The following is an 18,289-nucleotide window of genomic DNA, read 5'->3' on the forward strand; positions in this document are numbered from 1 at the left end:
GAAGCACACATCGCTGTGTGTGACAGCGAGAGAGCAGCAACTGAATGTGCAGTGAGCAGGGAGCCGGCTTCTGCGGACGCTGGTAAGCAATGTAAATATCGGGTAACCAAGAAGCCTTTTCCTTGGTTACCCGATATTTACCTTCGTTACCAGCATCCACCGCTCTCACGCTGTCCGTGCCGGCTCCCAGCTCCCTGCACACATAGCCAGACTACACATCGGGTAATTAACCCGATGCGTACTCTGGCTAGGAGTGCAGGGAGCCAGCGCTAAGCGGTGTGCGCTGATAACCAAGGTAAATATCGGGTTGGTTACCCGATATTTACCTTCGTTACCAAGCGCAGCATCGCTTCCACGCGTCGCTGGGGGCTGGTCACTGGTTGCTGGTGAGATCTGCCTGTTTGACAGCTCACCAGCAACCCGTGTAGCGACGCTCCAGCGATCCCTGTCGGGTCAGGTTGCTGGTGGGATCGCTGGAGCGTCGCTTAGTGTGATGGTACCTTAAGTTGTACAATCTAATCATGGGCATTTGTACCCCTCCATCTTTTTTCTGTAGACACAGCTTTGAGTAGGCTACTCTTGGTCTCTTTCCCTGCCATAAAAATTTTACAAACGCTTTTTGCAACTTGTTGATATCGGTGTGTTTCAGCAGTAAGGGGATAGTTTGTAGAGGATAGAGCAAACGGGAGACGCTGATCATCTTTATCAGATGTGCTCTGCCAAATAGGGACAGGGAAACATTTTTCCACCTATCTAGCTCTTTAGTTATTTTTTCAATTAGGTGTGGATAGTTAAGTCTATATAATGACATTGCGTCTCTGCCTATATTTTAATTCCTAAATAAGTGATGTAGTGGGGGGTTATGGCTCCTTCTATTCCCTCACCTTGCCTGTTTCCCAGGGATGTCAAATATAGAATGTGACTTTTACTGATATTTATCCTGTAGCTTGAAAAGGAGCCAAAGTACGCCAGTTTGTCTATTACGTTCTTCAGATGGTTTTCTGGGTCTGACATAAATAAAAGCATATCGTCTGCAAAGCAGGTTAGTTTTATCTCACTATTCCCCACCTTGATTCCTGAGAAATCTTCTGATTTTATTAAGTATTGGGCTTGTGGTTCAAGGGCCAAGTCAAACAGAAGAGGGGACAGGGGGCACCCCTGCCTAGTCCCCTTTTGTAGCTGAAAAGATTTTGACAGAAAGCCCATTGTCGAAATTCTAGCTTCAGGTGTATCGTAAAGTGCCTCCATATAGTTCCGAAAAGTACCCATTGTGCCAAATTTATCCAATACTAGCGCTAACCAATGCCAATTTATGTTGTCAAAGGCCTTTTCCGCGTCTAAGGCCAACAACGCAGGGTTCCCCTTTATCAGGCCCGGTCTTTTTGTTCCATCTAGTACCGCCAACACTGCGAATGTTGAATACTGCTGACCTATTTCTAACGAACCCCACTTGATGTGGTCCTACTATCGATGGGAGGATCAATGCTAGCCGTTCTGCCAGTATTTTAGAGATTATTTTAATGTCTTGATTTATCAGCGATATGGGCCTGTATGACGAAGGGTCCAAGGGGTCTTTTCCTTGTTTGTGTATTACCTTTATATACGCCATATGGCCAGACTGTAGTAGAATTTTATTTTGGAGAGTGTAGTTGAAAACTTTTACTAAAGTGGGCATAACATCTTCCTGTAGTATTTTATAAAATTCCCCCGTGATTCCATTCGGGCCTGGGACCTTGTTATTTTTAATGTTTTTCACCACTGTTCTCACTTCCTCCTCTTTTTTTGGGGCATTTAACATTTCCCTGTCCGATTCCGTAATTGTGGGTAATGACAGATTGTTTAGGAAGATGCCTCCTTCTGTGTCATTTACTGGCCCTTGTTCATATAGTTTTTTGTAGAATTCTCCAAATATGTCATTGACTTTCTTTGGGTCATTGTGACTAGCCCCAGATGGGTCCCTCAAATGAGTTATAGATGTTAAAGGAGTTATTCCCTTTGCAATTCATGCCAGAAGCGATCCTGCCTTGTTCCCGAATCTAAAATAATGTGATGCAATTCTCTGGCCCCTCATCCTCTCTGCCCTGTCCACCCACAAGTCAAATTCTGCTTTCTCTTTTATCCACTTGTTCCTATTACCAATAGATGGATTATTAATGTAGTTTGTGTATGCTTCTCTGGTCCTTCTGCTGGCTTCAGTGTATGCTTTGGTTGTTTTGTTTCGCAATGCTTTCACATATCCCATTATTCTTCCCCTTAGTACTGCCTTAGCTGCGTCCCAGTATAAATGGGAGTTCTCCTCATGCGCCTTATTATCCCATGTATATTCCTGCTACCACATTTTCATTAGTTTTTGGAAATTCTCCTCTTGCGCTAAGTGTGAAGGGACTCTCCACAGTATGTCTGTTCCCTTGGGTTAGGTTTCTTCTAAGTCTAGGAGTAATGGGGCGTGATCTGATTTCACCAGATCTTGTATGTCGGATCCTCCTCATTTTGTTGAGTAGATCCTGTGTTAGTAGAATATAATCTATTCTGGACCATGTGCTATGGACGTGGGAGAAATGAGTGTACTCTCGGTCTGCCTGGTGTGAGTTTCGCCAAGCATCTATTACGCTAGTATGTTCTGTGAACGCATTCAGCACCCTGTCATGTGTCCTGGGTACCATGCTTTTGTGTCCTTTGCCCGACCTATCTTCTTTTACGTTCATTACCGTATTAAGATCCCCTCCTATTATTATGTTCCTCTCAGGGTCCTCCAAAACCTGCCTCTCCAACTCCTGGAAGAAAATCTTATTACTCTCATTTGGTGCATATACATTATAGATTTTGAGTCGTCCACATGGGGTATCAAGCAAAGCTTTTTGTATTCTCCTAACTCCATCATTTTCCTGTGTTATTACCTTACAATTTGCCTGCTTATGGAGTAGTATTAACACACCTGCTTTATTATTTTGGGCTGAGGATCCCATCACTTCTCTTCTCCCACCCACATTTTGCACATTCTGGTGAAATCCTTAATTTTCAAATGAGTCTCCTGAAGTAGGGCAATGTCTACTTTAAGAAAAAAAAACAAAAAAACAATAAAATAACACCGCTATCCTATATCCTTTGTAGGAAAACACAGTTGCGGACTTCACTTTTTTCCCGCATGTATTAGGGACTCCTACTAATCCCTCTTTTGCTCCTCGAAATATTTTCGCTTTCTTGAGCTTCCACATTTCACTTAAAGGCGTGCTAAACATAGCTTCAGAAATATATACAAGTATCCCCAAGCCCTGAGGACTGAAAGTAGGTTGAACCTCGACCCAGTATAGAGAGTCTCATTCCCAGGAGAGATAAAAGAAAAGAAAGAAGAGAAAGAAAGGAGGGAAGAATGGAGGAGGGGTCCCGAGGATGGTTATGAGAAGGAGAAGGGTCGTAAATGGGGGGAGGTGTGAATGGGATGGGGGAGTTAATTGAGACGGATGGGGTGTGAGGTAGTTTGTGGGTGGGCGAAAGTGTGTAGTCGGGGGGGGGGGGGCAGGAGAGGGTTTGTTTGTGGGTGGCAAAGAGGGTGTAGATGGAAGGGAGTGGAAAGTAGTTTTTGGGTGGGGGAGTGTAGTTGGGGGGAGTGGGAGGAGAGCGTGATTATGGGGGTAGAGGGGGTAGTTATATGTGGGAGGGGGGTGTGATGGGATAATAAAGGGGTTGGGCAAGACAGGGAAAGAAGAAGGAAAGAGGAAGAAAAAAAAAAAAGGGAAAAGCGGGGGTATGGAGAGGGACTGGGGGTGTCTGGGTTATGGTAAAGTTAACGCTTTCAGGCCCACATCATGAATTCCAGACCCCCATACAAATCCCCCTCCCCCATCACTCCTTTACAAACAGCATCAATACTCCACATTAATCATCAGCAATTTTGCCCCTGTATGGGCTATTTTATGTCCTCACCCCCTCTGGGGAGTAGCATCCCCAATCTTCGCCAGGGGCGACGATTTTGCAAAAGTCTTGTCCACATAACTTCTTGCCTGATCAGGGGCCGTGAATGTCTCTGTACCTCCTCCTGAGGCAAAGATTTTAAGGACGACCGGGAATTGCAAAGCAAATTTTATCTTCTTTCTGAAAAGCTCTGTGCAGACATCGCTGAAGGCTCTTCTTTTCTTTATGACCTCTGCCGAATAGTCACTGAATATCAGAATCTTATGTCCCTTACCACCATGGGGGATGTCTTCTTCCAAAATGCTTGTAAGATGTTAGTTTTAGCCACAAAGTTCAAATATCTGACAATCACTGGCCTGGGTCTTGGAGGTGTGTTTGCACTTGCGTGCTGGGCTGGGGGTCCCACTCTGTGTGCCCTTTCAGCCTTGAGTGTATCAGCAATCCCCAGAGCATGAGATATGTCCTCCATGCATATCCCCATTAGCTGGTGAGGGGTGATAGTTTCTGGGAGCCCAATGATTCTTAAGTTTTTTCGTCTGGAGCGATTCTCCAGATCATTAATTTTATCTGCAAGCTGCTGGTTCAGCCTGGCGACTCTTTGCATCCAGTCTTTCTGATTGCTGTGATATGTCTTCCTGCATTTGCTTCAGGGCATCAGACACTGTCTGCTCCAGCATTTCCTGAAGTTTGGGAGTTAACATCTTTACCACCTCATCTGCTAGGGACTTATAGGAAATGCTGAGACCTGTGGTGCTTATCTCCTGCTCACCCCCTCCCTCCTGCTGGGTAAGCTGATTACCAGGTTTATTGCTTTTCCTGGGCTTGGTCACCTCCAGAGCCATTTTAGCACGGCTGCTCCTCTGGGCTAGGGGGCTCTCTCCTGCAGTCCCGTTCTTGTGTACATACATACTGGTGTTGGGACTGCAGGGGTCTTGATAATGAAGCAGGAGATCTCCTCACACGCTGCCTTCCATGCTAGCACAGGAACCGGAAGTCCCTATATCCATTTTTTTTTTAGAGTTGGAGCGATAGCAAGGCCTAGAATTCTGTGCCTTGCGAAAAACAAACCTTGGTTTAGGTGGTAAGAATTCCCCAATAGCAGGGTCCTGTTGAATATTGGGCAAAAAAAATTGACCAAATTTTAAAAAATACACCTACTTGTGATTTATATTGAATAATAATAATCAGAATAGATCTCACTTCTTCACTTAAGGTGTGAGTACTTAAGTAACACTTAGTAACTAGGTTGTCCCCATCAGAAAAGAATAGTCAAATCTAAAAAATTAACAAACTGCCAGCTATACACAGCTAATAACAGCCCAGTATATTGTTTAGTTGGACACCGTGAAATCGGTACTATCCAATACATAGAGAATGTAAGCAGAGCTAGTACAATTGCAGCTGAAAGTGAGCTGTGTACAATGCACCCTAACACGGCACTGATGATCTCTATGGGTCCTTTTATGAATTACTAAAAGAAAATTCTCATCCACCAGAGAAATTGGGACACCGGTGAGAGCGCTACAAAGGATATGCTTTGTGATATCCAGTTGGCAAATTAGAGACCTTATACTATGTGGTTTTCTGTCTAATTTTGCATGTCTGGACTGCAGCTTGAGCAGAACAGCATTTGATAATTTGCTTTTAAGATATAGGTAGGCAGAAAGGGGTTATGCCGCACTATCACACAGACATCAATGATAGCGCATCATAACCCCTTTCTGCTTACCTATATCTTGATTGCTTGTCGCTGATGGCTGCAGCTCTTCGCCTCAATACTACGCCATTATAGGAGATGTGACTGACACAACCCCTCCAGGTGAGTGTTAATACTTACATGTACCTGTTGTCATGCCAGGTAGGACCCTATTTGCGCTTTCTTCCACAGCCTTCTCTATATAATTTGCTTTTAGTCAGTACATTTAGATATTGGCAACTAACTGACAGGTACCTGGCATAATAAGAATAATTTTCAACTGTTAACAATTCAGAGGGGACATATACAGACAATATCAGACATTACAGAATACCAAGAGGAGTGAGGGCCCTGCTCGCACAAGTACAGATAATAGAGTGCTAATAAGTGCATAGAGGGTATAAACAGATGATAAAAAGGACCAGATTTTGAAGAACATATTGTAAGGGTAAAATGGGAATAGTTGGATAAGCGAGGTGAAACGATAGGCCGGTCTAAAGAAATTCATTTTTAGGGCCCTCTTAAATCTGTGGGTTTTGTGATTCATTCTTGGGTCATTATCAAAAAGGAGGGCACGGGTAGGGTGATAGACATTATTGGAGGAGATGTAGGGTGATGCAGAACTGTGGAGCGCTTTGTGGGTGAGAGTGGTAAGTTTATATTGAACTCTGTAACGGATGGGCAACCAATGCAATGACTGGCACAGGGGGAGGCATCGGTGTAGTAGTTGTAGAGGAATATTATTCTGGCTAATGCATTCAGGATGGATTGGAGAGTTTAGTAAGATGGAGGCCAATTACTAGAGAGTTTCAATAGTCCAGACGGTAATGAATAAGCGCGAGAGTAAAGGGTGCTTTACACGCTGCGACATCGCTAACGATATATCGTCGGGGTCACGGTGTTTGTGACGCACATCCGGCGTCGTTAGCGACATTGCAGCATGTAACATCTCTGAGTGACCTAAAACGATCGCAAAAGAGGTAAAAATCGTTGGTATTGGAGAGGTCATACCACCACCAAAAATCGTTGACAGGTGAGTAGCAAGGTTGTTTGTCGTCCCTGCGGCAGCACACATCGCTATGTGTGACACCGCAGGAACGAGGAAACTCACCATACCTGCGTCCCGCCGGCAATGAGGAAGGAAGGAGGTGGGCGGGATGTTTGACCCGCTCATCTCCGCCCCTCCTCTGCTATTGGGCGGCCACTTATTGACGTCGCTATGACGCTGAACGAACCGCCCCCTTAGAAAGGAGGCGGTTCGCCGGTCACAGCGACGTCGCTAGGCAGGTAAGTATGTGTGACGGGTGTAAGCAATGTTGTGCAACATGGGCACCGATTTGCCCGTGTCGCACAACCGACGAGGGCGGGTACGCTCGCTAGCGATATCGGTACTGATATTGCAGCGTGTAAAGTACCCTTTAGGCTATGTTCACACAGGTTGTTTTTTTTTTTTCTGCAGTAAAACTGTAGCAAAACCTCATCTCTATTTATATTGTGTTTAGACTGATTTTGTACACCCGTGATTTGAAAAGTGAGTTCGGACCGCGATGCATGTGGATTGGCTGTGGGTCTCCTGAACTGGACTCAACAGTCTCACATTAACTTTTTTTTTTTGTATAAAAAAAAAAAAAAAAGTGTGAAAGGGCATATTGACTGAGTGTAGTTGCTTTGTGTGGTATGTGAAATGGCACACATGCTGAAAAAAAGATTTACAGAAAGGACTTTCACAAAGCAGTAAAAAGCCCTTTTTGAATCCATGGTGTGCTCAAGACCAAGCGCGGTGCCATTCATGTTTGCTAAACCCGTCCTTAGTTTGCACATAGATTCCAGGGAGATAAATACGCTCTCTTGTTAAGATGCCATTGTTTAATTGTTGGTGTAACTACTTGACATTTAAATGATGCTCATATATTTAGTTTAAGGTGGCTTTACACACTGCACATCGCTGTAACGTCAATGGTTTTGTGACGTAATAGCGACCTCCCCAGCGACATTGCAGTGTGTGAAACACATCAGCGACCTGGCCCCTGCTGTGAAGTTGCTGATCGCTACAAATCGTTCAGGACCATTCTTTGGTCCTTTGTTTCCCGCTGTGCAGCATGATCGCTAGAAAGTCTCAGTGTGTAAAGGGGCCTTTACAGCGACTTCGTTAGCGACTTCCCTTTCAAAAAGCTGCTTTACAACGTCCCCAATGACTAGCTAGGTCGTTCTGCAGGTCCGGATCGCTGTTGCGTCGTTGGCCAGGTCTGCCTATTTGACAGCTCACCAGCGACTCACTAGAGACTTTGTAGCGATCCCGGCCAGGTTGGGATCGCTGGTGGGATCGCTAGAAAGTCTCAGTGTGTAAAGGAGCTTATAGTCTTGATAGGTTATTACTAATCTTGAAGATTGTTCATTTTGAAACTTTGTTTTGAGGTGTAAAGAACAAATAATGGAAATTCAGACCAATGGACCACAGAAAAGATGGAGACCTGTTTGAGATTTTTGCGATTGGCAGACCATTTGGTCCATGAAATGAATGAATGGATGTGTTAACTCTGCAATAATGTGTCCTTCTGGTAGGACAATATCACTGCAGCATAAAGCAGCACCTGTGGTATGAATGGGAGCCACGAGCACTTGTAAGGAAATTTTTTTTCCCCTCTGTCTATGCATAGATTGTTTAGAAAAAAATGAAAGTTCATTTAGAGTTGTTATTATTTAGCTACAAATTTCTACAATATATGCAAATACATATATTTTTTTATTCTTGTTATTGTTAGTAGTTGATCCAGATCAATAAGTACAGGTTGCAAGTAGTGCAATTTTATTTAATTCTAAGGCTATGTGCGCACGTTGCGTAAATACATGCAGTTACGCTGTGCTTTGTAGCGCAACTGCATGCGTCCTGCGTCCCCTGCACAGTCTATGGAGATTGTGTAGGGGCCGTGCGCACATGGCGTTTTAGAGCGCAGCGCTTCGGCTACTGCCGAAGCGCTGCGTAAAAAGAAGTGACATGTCACTTCTTCCGTGCGCTTTGCCGGCAGCTCCTGCTCTGTCTATGGGAGGAGCTGCAGGCAGAGCGCATGGAATCGGCTTCACTACGGACATTTCTGCATCTACATATATGTAAAACATTTTCCAACATTTTTTTTATTGTAAGCTTTCTCCACAGGTCTTGAAAAATGTCTATGAAAAATGTATCTTTAAAAAAATACAAAACAAAACCATCAATCGAATTCATGATTAAAAAAGGTCAAGGTAGAGTTCCACCATGAGCATTTGGTTCATTTTTTATTCTCTGCCTATTTGTGTGGTCAGTAAGCAGTATACTGTATTACAATTCCAGCAAACTGTATAGGAATTATACAAATTGCGCTATTTTTTTGTTTGTTAAAAATATAAACTTGTGTTTACGCCCCGTCATGTCCATGTGTCTGATCCAAGTGGCATCCACTTTTGTCACGGATACCACACATATAGATTGGAACATGATTAAGACCTGAGCGTCGAAACGCGTTGTTCTGCAGGTCACCTGACTTTTATGCCTTACCTGCTGGATTTTTAACTATAATCTTCAATAAAATGAACTTTTAATATTTTCCCTGGCGCTGGAAACTTTTCTATTTGCGTATTTTTACCTTGGATTTGTACGAGATGTGGAAAATGTGCAGATTCTTAAACACTTTTTTTTTTTTATTTCCAGTGTCAACACAGTTCTATATAACCTTCTTATGACTATCAATAAAGTTTTATCAAACCTAAAGAACTCGTTAAACGGTTGGTGAAAAAAATAAAGTAGTTTTATTAAACATGGCACAACAAAAACCATAGCTGAGAAAATCTCACTAAAAACGCAAGCAGCTTTAAATGAGCTCATTGGTGCAGAAATGCAGCTTAAAAAGCTCGCCAAATACCCTTCCTAGGAACTTAAACTCCAAGATCTTATCCTAATATGTAGTAGTTGTCTGAATACTAATATTAGTAAATACCTCCAATTAGAAATGTCATATAGTTCTACCAATTAGCCATGTCTCTGACCTCATGTGCAGGACATTGCAACTCAGGTATCCATGGTTATGAACACATAGTGACAGTTAGTTGCTTGTGGTTGTACCCAAGGATACCTAAGCTGTAATGCCCTGCACATGAGGTAAGAGTCATGGCTATATCAGGTGAACTTTACCACATTTCTAATTGGAGGTATTTGCAAATATTATTATTCTTATTATTATTATTATAATTATTATACCTATTACATATTGGGATAGGATCTTACTTTATTCATTGAAATCACTGTTGTTGTATATATAGGAGTCCAGTGGTCACTTCTATTCGGTAATTGACAGCTATTTCTGCAGGCGCAGTCATCCAGGGATGACTGTATGCAAACAGGTCCAGTGTGCGGTCCTCCTCAGTGAATGACAAACACTAGGGACTTTGATGAATAACATAAATTATACAGAATCTTTTCAAGGAAACTTTGCTATATGAGGGGCTACTGATAAGTCTTTGGCTTTACAAAAAAAGTAACCAGATAGGATGATGAAACTCTACATTTATTCCACAGACTCTCTACTGATGTTAACACACTTCTTACATCGGTATTACAAGTTCTGTAAGCCTGGCAAAAAGAAGGATTTTGGTTGTGCCTCAAACCAGGCATCCGTAGCAGCCATGGCATCAGAAATGGTGTAAAATTTGGTACCTTGAACTGTTTCTTCAGGTTTGGAAACAGATGATAGTCGGAGGGAGCTAGATCTGGTGAATAAGGTGGGTGGTCAACCAGCTGGAAGCCCAGCTCTGCCAGTATTGCCGTGGTCGCTTGTGCAGTGTGAGCGGAGGTGTTGTCTTGCAGGAATAAGATTCCTTTGGACAGCTTGTGGCGCATTTTGGCCTTCAGAACTGCCTTCAATTGCTCCAAAAGTTCAATGTAATACCTTGCATTGTTGGTGGAACCCTTTTGAAGGTAGTCCACTAGCAGCACACCCTCCTTATCCCAGAACACAGACGCCATCACCTTGGCTGATTTTTACACCCAGAACTTCTTTGGACGAGGAGAACCACTGTGCCTCCACTCTCTTGACTGCTCCTTGTTTTCAGGGTCATACAAATAAATCTAGGTCTCATTCATAGTGACCAGTCGATCCAGGAAGTTCTTATCAGTCCGGAAATACTGACAAATGGACTGGGACGGGAAATTTTCACTCGCATGCTTCTCTGATCTATTGTCAAACATTTTGGGACCCACTTTGGAGATTGCTTCCTCATGTCCAAATGTTCATTGATAATGACACAAACACGTTCACGGGAAATCCCCATGATGTCTGCTATTGCTTTAGCTGAAATTCATCGATTTTCTAGTATGAGGTTGTGCACAGCATCGACGATCTCTGAAACAACAACCACTCTCTGTCGTCCATGACGTTCCTCATCATTGGTGCTGACGTGGCTTGTTTTAAATTTGGCAACCCAGTTCTTCACTGTGGAATATGAAGGGCATTGATCCCCCAATGTCTGCGACATATCACCATGAGTATGCTTCGCGGACTTTCCTTGCAGAAACAAGAATTTTATCGCTCTTCTGCTCTCAGTTGCTTTGAATATCGCATTAGACTCCGCCATTTTGTTTTCCCAAGTGTGTAGAATACTGTTGCCATAAGCAACAAACACATTTTGAAAACATATATTAGACACATAAGACTTTCATGTGATGTAACATTCGTTATCATAGAAACAAAAAAAGATCACAAAGCCAGAGACTTATCAGCAGCCTCTCGTATCATTTTGTTCAGCTTCTCCTACTGTATAGCATATATACAGATCGAACTGCATCTACAGTGTGAAAGGGTTCCCCTTAAATGGGTTGTCCAGGTTTTTCACGTGTTTGCAGTCATTCTATGTGACTACAGGCGTGTGAATCGTCACTGCGTGCTGTCGTCAGCAAGGCCAAGCGGTCAAGTGACCACAAGTGTGTGATATGCATACTCCCCACCACATGGTGACTAGACTGGTGTGGCATCACTCAATTCATCTGCTATGCACGTCTAGTCGGAATGTGGCAGGGAGTATGCCTATCGCATTCTTGCGGTCATCTAACCTCTTATTGTCACTTATGGTACTGGAAAATCCTGACTTTACGCACTGTGAGGATTCAGAATTCTGCAATCACATAGACTGACTGCAGGCTTTCATGACATACCTGAACCACTACTTTTAAAGGGAATCTGTAAGCAGGTTTTTCCTGTGTAATCTTACAGTACCATGGGGTAGGAACAGAGAGACCCTGATTCCAGCGATGTATCACTTATTTTACTGGGTACAGCAGTTATGATAGAATCATAATTTTCTCTGTTACAAAGCTTGTTTGCTGAGTTGTGTATAACCTTCCCACACCACAGCTTTCTGTGTACAATTGTATAGTGACAGAGAACTACTAATCAGTGTTTGCAATGTGGTTGGACTAGAATGCATGATGCTAGTTGTCTTGTAATGATAATCTCTTGATGATAAAACTCTGATTGTATTGAAACAGCAACACAGCCCAGTAAGTGACAAATTGCTGAAATCAGGTGGTGCTCTCAGATTACACAGCAAAAATCTGCTGACAGATTCCCTTTAAGGATCTCTGAACACAGGTTTTGTCTTGGATCACTTTCACTTGACTGTTCACCTGTATTAGGGTGATTTTTCCTCTAATGTGATCTGCTCTTGTTTTTTGAAGAAATCATTGGAACTAATAAGTGTCAGTAGAGCCGTATGAATGCAGCTTTGTGTGACGGCCTTTCAATAAAAACCTCTTTCTGCTTCTGACTGAGGTAATCCTCCTTCATATGGCTGTACAATAAATGGAAAATTACAGTGACTACACTGTAATTATCACTCAGGCTGGATATTCGCCTTCATCTTGCTTGCTAGGCATTTGCATAGAATTCATTGAACAGCCACCCTTGACACCGAACTCCTTGCCAACAACAGCGTGTTGCTACGCGACATAATAGGACAGGATATTAAGGGCATTATCTGTAGAGCCGCAGCTCTCTAAGGAATACATTGTTTATCTAACACAAAAATAACTAGGTAATTGCAAAGTAGTAACATCCAGTAACAGTCTGTATCAATGAACTCTCGTGTGAGCGCAGGCAATTACTGGAGACCCTGGCTGACATCCCACCGGAGCCATTATTTTCTCCATATGTCCTAAGTATCAGAAATTGTGATTGTGTTGGGATCCTGGAGCGTTAAACCTGTTTTGATTATTTATTTTGCATTTGTAAATTCTAGGTCACACGGCATTTTTTTTTCCAATTTATGTAAATGTATTTATGTGCTTTATGTTTGAGTGCAAAGTAACACGAGTTACCTCAGAATACTCTGGGCGCTAGATGTGATTGGTGAGGATGGAGTAAAGGCCGCTTTACACGCAGCAACATCGCTAGCGATCGCACCCGCCCCCATCATTTGTGTGTCACGTGCAAATCGCTGCCCGTGTCGAAAAATATCGCAGGTACGCGTCACAGTAGGCCTCCTGACAAAGCCTTTGGTGAAACGCGCGTCGAGGCCCCGCCCCCACGCCCGGACACATCCACCATCTCTGCTCTGACATGATGCAAGGTAATACTGATTAACTACTTATGCCCCCTTGCCATTGGGACTTTTATGGGATTCTAGAGATCTCCTACATAAACTGTTTACTTTACACTGTCCCTATTTGACTTTTCACGGGCCATTTTACACTCTGTATAATCCTCCATTATATTGCTGCCTGTCAGCAGGTTTTGCCATCTGGTGGTGTGTCCTGGTACTTCTGTGGGTTGTTTTCTGGCAGGCTGTTTCCATCTAGCCTGCCACCACTGTGTGTCCTGTATCACCTTTACATTTACATTTAATAAAATTTGTATTTCACTCTGATTATCTGTGGTCCTCTCTTTTTGTATCCCCACCTCTATTCATTGGAATCTTGGGGCTACATAATTTTAGGTTCTACGCGTCACAGTACTTACCTGCCTAGCAACGTCGCTGTGGCCGCCAACAACCTCTTTTTTAAGGGGGTGGTTCATGCGGCGTCACAGCGACGTCACACAGCAGACCACCAATAGAAGCGGAGGGGTGGAGAGCAGCTGCATTCACGTCACTCCCACCTCGTTGCCGAGGACGCAGGAACGCTTATGTTCGTCGTTCCCGGGGTGTCACACGTAGCGATGTGTGCTGCCTCAGGAACGACGAACAACCTGCGTCCAGAACGAGCAACGATATTTTGAAAATGTACGACGTGTCAACAATCAACGATTTTGTGAGTATTTAGGATCGTTAGCGGTCGCTTGTAAGTGTCACACGCAACAACATCGCTAACGAGGCCGGATGTGCGTCACAAATTCCGTGACCCCCCAGCGACATCTTGTTAGCGATGTCGTTGCGTGTAACGGGGCCTTTAAGCTTTATGTTTTTCTCTTGTATTAGGCCACATGCACATGTTGAATATTTGGAGGTTTGTTTTTTTTACCTCAGTATTTGTAGCTAAGGCAGGAGGCACACTTGTGAGTTTCTCTCATGAGTCTCACATCGCATCACCTGCTGACATGGCTGCAGACTCTCCGGACACGAGCGTCTCAGGTGCATAGAAGTACATGAAGCCAACCCCTTCCTGTAAGAAGAGTGTGCAGCCATGCTGAGTGATGCAATGCTAGGCTCGCGCTAGACACTCGCAAGTGTGACTCCGGCCTAAAACTGGGAGTGGGTCAAGAGGAAAAGTATAAGGCTGGAGTCACACTTGCGTATGACTCGCACGAGAGCAATGTGAGAAAATCTTGCATTGCACTCAGCCCCATGTAAGACAAAGTTGCAGCTCAGATCTGCGTATTTTTCCTCAGTCGTAATCGTGACCACAAATATGCAGTGTTTGTGGCTGCAAAAAACATGAAAAAAACACACAAAAACACGTGAGTCGTCAATGTGTAATACGTGATACGTGATCCGTTATCCGTGATTGCACTTGGACGTATGCTCACCTGCCCCGTTTCTGCTCTCCATGGTGCTGAACTCCTCGGCTCTGTAGCGTCCGCCCACCGTTCTCTGCAGCTACTTCCGGGTCGGCTCTGACTGCATTCATGAATATGCATGAGCCGGCCAGGAAGCTGCAGAGAGCAAAGGCTGCACAGAGCGTCGCTGGAAAGGTGAGTTGAAAACATTTATTATTTTAACACTAGATGTCCCAGAGAGGGGTCATTTAACATTTCTACCTTTGGAACCCAGAGACGGGTCGAATAACCTGAAGGATTTTAGCTAACATCCTATAATCATGGTCTTTTGTTCTGTAATTAAGGCCATTACTGTCGCACCACAGGAGGTTGTTGTTTTCCATTGAGTTTAGCCATTTAGTTTCTACTAACTCTACTAAGTTTGGACTAAAGGCCACTTTACACACTGCGATATCGGTACCGATATCACCATCGTGCGTACCCGCCCCCATCGGTTGTGCGACACGGGCAAATCTCTGCCAGTGTCACACAACATTGCCTGGACCCGTCACACTACTTACCTTCCCTGCGACGTCGCTTTGACCGGCGAATCGCCTCCTTTCTAAGGGGGTGGTTCGTTCAGCGTCACAGCAACGTCACAGCAGCGTCACTGAACCGCCGCCCAATCAAAGCGGAGGGGCGGAGATGAGCGGGACGAACATCCCGCCCACCTCCTTCCTTCTGCATTGTGGCCGGGAGGCAGGTAAGGAGAGGTTCCTCGTTCCTGCGGTGTTACACGGAGCGATGTGTGCTGCTGCAGGAACGAGGAACAACTTCGTTACTGCTGCAGTAACGATATTTAAGAATGGACCCCCATGTCACCGATGAGCGATTTTGCACGTTTTTACGACGATGCAAAATAGCTCATAGGTGTCACACGCAACAGCATCGCTACAGCGGCCGGATGTGCGTCACAAAATCCGTGTAAAGCCCGCTTAGGGGTCATTTGACCCTCTTTTGGGACTTCAGGGGGAGCTCGAAATTTCTGGGACTTCTAGTGTTAAATGTCCGCGTTTTTCTGGTACGTATTTCATGGATCACACCACTGCGTGCTCCGTGGGACATCAGTGATGCCAAAAAAAAAACGGATATGTCTCCGTGCGGCAATCACGGACACGCATGTATGTCGCACGGAGACACGGTCAGTGAAAAATCACTGATGTGTGCGCAGACCCATTCATTATAATGGGTCTGCGTATGTCAGTGATTATGGTGGTACGTATAAAAAAAAAAGCACAAATGTACCAGAATCACTGACTTCTGAAACAGCATGATTTTGATCCATGACCCACAACAGAAATGGACATTGTCGCCACAATTTTTTTGTATATAGATGGTTGGGGGGAAAAAATGGACATGTGAACAGCACCACAGACTATAAGTACGTGTTCTATGCATAACACATGCAAATAGCTGCTGTGGAGAGGAAGAGGTCAGGAACTGAAGTGCCACCTACTGGATGTAGCAATCCTAAGAGTCAATATCGAGCCTCTAACAAGCCTTACTATATGACCTAGGATAAACACTGCAGCATTGCAGTGTCTGATACATGTATTAGCTGTCAGGGTCACTTTAAGTAAACAAAACTGCCTAATTGTCCAGGTTCTCTTTAAAAGGTGTGTGATTTCATACAAATAAAAAAGCAAAAAAATAAAGTTTTAAACCCTTGATGATCTTTGACATGATATTTTACGACATGGTTGTAAAGTCGTCCCTCTCCCACCCAATCCGCACTTCCGCAATGTAATCGTGGGCTGTAGATCATTGCCATAGCAACCAGAGGTCAAATAATGACCTTCAGATTTTCTGCCTACAGTGGCCTGTTAGAACATACCAGGAGCATGGTCTAATGCGGGCTTTACACGTTACGATCTATCGTGCGATTGCACGAGCGATCATACCCGCCCCCGTCGTTTGTGCGTCACGGGCAAATCGCTGCCCGTGTCGCACAAAGTCGTTAAACCGCCGTCACACGTACTTACCTGCTGAGTGACCTCGCTGTGGGCGGCGAACATCCTCTTCCTGAAGGGGGAGGGACGTTCGGCGTCACAGCGACGTCACACAGCCGCCGGCCAATAGAAGCGGAGGGGCGGAGATGAGCGGGACGTAAACATCCCGCCCACCTCCTTCCTTCCGCATAGCCGGCGGGTGCCGCGGGACGCAGGTAAGCTGTGTTCATCATTCCTGGGGTGTCACACAGAGCAATGTGTGCTACCCCGGGTACGATGAACAACCGGCGCCATGTTAAATAAAGTTTTTTAAAACTTAGCGATGAGTACACGACTCACGATTTGTGAGCGATTCTGCGTCGCTCGGAGGTGTCAAACGAGACGACGTCGTGAACGATGCCGGATGTGCGTCACGAAAACCGTGACCCCGACGATGCATCGCATGATAGCTCGTCTCGTGTAAAGCCCACATTAGAAGCATTACTTCGGCTGAGACTCTGCTATAAGGCTATGTGCCCACGCTGCGGAAAATGCGTGGATTTTGCCGCGGATTTCTCGCGGAGAAGCCGCGGATTTCCCGAAAATCTGCAGCACAGGTACTTCCCAGCCATTTCTATGGCATTTTGGAAATGCTGTGCCCATGCTGCGGATTTCTCCGCAGCGGATTTCGTGCGGATTTTGGTCCGGAAAAATCTGCAACATGTCAATTATTGTTGCGGATTTTCATCCGGATTTTGGCTTTAAAATTGGGGAAAAAAAAAAATCCGCGGCAAATCCGCACCTTTGAAAAGGTGCGGATTTTGCGGGAAAGCTGCGGATTTTGATGCAGAAAAATCCGCAGCTACATTCTCCCGTGGACACATAGCCTAAGCGTGAGCCGAGTGTCATGCAACTGTGATCCAATTCTCTCACATGCGATAATCGGAGCACAGGCGTGGAGAAGATGGAGAGATTAATTTTACCAAGTTCTCCATTGCCTGTCTTTGCATATATTGGACTTCACTCGGATGTCATCCGATTGCAGTCTGATATTTCACACCCACCCATAGACTTGTATGAGTGCATGTTATCCAATTTGTGGCGGCACTCGCAGCATTCTGCAGTTGTTTTCTCATGCCGATTCAGCATGAGAAAAAAAAAATCACAAATCTGCACTGACCCATAGTATACTGGTCAAAGTGCTATCCAATAAAACATCAGATAGCACCCAGTCGTGTTATGCGCTCGTCTGACACTGAGTGACTGAATGGATCAGTGGTCGATTCGAACATGAGCTCCAGTTCGAGGATGCGCTCACATGAACATATGACTCGCATGATTATCGGATCGCATCATCTGGCGCCTGGCTTCTCTCCTGACAGGAGCGGGTCTGCTGCATGTATTTCTATGCAGCTGAAATGCTCCTGTCAGGAAAGTGTGCAGCCATGCCGGGTGATGCCGATGCAAGACTCGACGAGACACTCAGAAGTGTGCCTTCGGCCTAATGGGGATAAAGATTCCCCATGCTGACGATCGGTGTGGGTCCCAGCAGTTGGGCCACCACCAATCAAAAACGTATCACTTATCCTGTGGATAGGTGATAACTTGTTTTCACCAGAAACCTCTGTAAGTGCACCTCTACTGCTGTATAATAGTCACAGGACAGGGAGTGGTTAAACTTCCAAGTATTTCATCTCTAATAGAAATAAATCTCCTAATTAATATCATAGTGAACAAATGACCTCCATACACAACAC

This window comes from Anomaloglossus baeobatrachus, chromosome 4 (genome assembly GCF_048569485.1).
Source record: "Anomaloglossus baeobatrachus isolate aAnoBae1 chromosome 4, aAnoBae1.hap1, whole genome shotgun sequence".
NCBI lineage: Eukaryota > Metazoa > Chordata > Amphibia > Anura > Aromobatidae > Anomaloglossus > Anomaloglossus baeobatrachus.